Raw genomic sequence first — 1127 nt, forward strand, 5'->3', positions numbered from 1 at the left:
CATGTCTTCAGCTAATACTTGCCAATTGGATTTTAAAATAGGGATGATATAGTTACTCCCTACTTTTCATGGCTTGAAAAATGAAAATCCATATGTGCACATTAGGGAATTTGAGGAAGTAGTTGCGACTTTTCATAGAGAATGCAACTGATGACATTGTGAGACTTAAGTTCTTTCCTTTCTCTTTGAAGGATAGAGCTAAGAGTTGGCTATACTCACTAAAACCCTGATCTATTAGGTCATGGAATGAGATGACTCAGATCTTCTTTAATAAATATTCTCCCCAACATAAGACCTACGCTTTAAAAAGGTAAACCTCCACCAAATTGACAGTAAGACTTTATATCAGTCTTGGAAAAGATTTAAGGAGTTGTTGAGTATGTGTCCTCACCATGAGTATGAGAATTGGCGCTTAGTGAGCTACTTTTACTAGGGACTTACACCTAAAGAGCAACAATTTGTGGAGATGATGTGTAATGGTGAGTTCTTACACAAAGATCCTGATGAGGCCATAGAATACCTTAATGAGCTTGCTGAAAAAACTCATACTTGGACTGGACCTAGTGCTACTGAGAGCACAAATAGGTTACGACCTACAAGAAACCCAAATGGTGGTGGAATTTATCATCTCAGGGAAGAGGATAACCTAAACAAAAAGGTTGAGATGCAACCTAAACAAAAAGGTTGAGATGTACAATAAGCCTTTAATACCTTTCTCTAATACCTATAATTTGGGATGGCACAATCACCCAAATTTTAACTGGAAATTGAAAACTAACAGCATGCACGACCCCTTAGATCATATCCTATACCATATCATGCACCTTTATATTCTATGAGTCATTTAGAAGACACTTTGCATGCTTTTATTGTGACACAAGGTAAGACTAATCAAAAGTTTGAATCTTTGATTACACAGGTTGTTGAAGAAAATAAGGAGATAAAGAGCCATATGTCCAAATTAATGAGCTCCTTGAGTGTGAATGAGCGAGGTAAGTTTCCTTGTCAAGTTCAGTCTGCACCCCATGGTCAACACAAGGCACAAGAGAATTTGAAGGATGTGAATGCCATTGTGACGAGAAGTGGTAAGTCATTACACATCCCAACAATGAACAAATCAGAGGATG

This window comes from Juglans microcarpa x Juglans regia, chromosome 6D (assembly GCF_004785595.1).
Source record: "Juglans microcarpa x Juglans regia isolate MS1-56 chromosome 6D, Jm3101_v1.0, whole genome shotgun sequence".
NCBI lineage: Eukaryota > Viridiplantae > Streptophyta > Magnoliopsida > Fagales > Juglandaceae > Juglans > Juglans microcarpa x Juglans regia.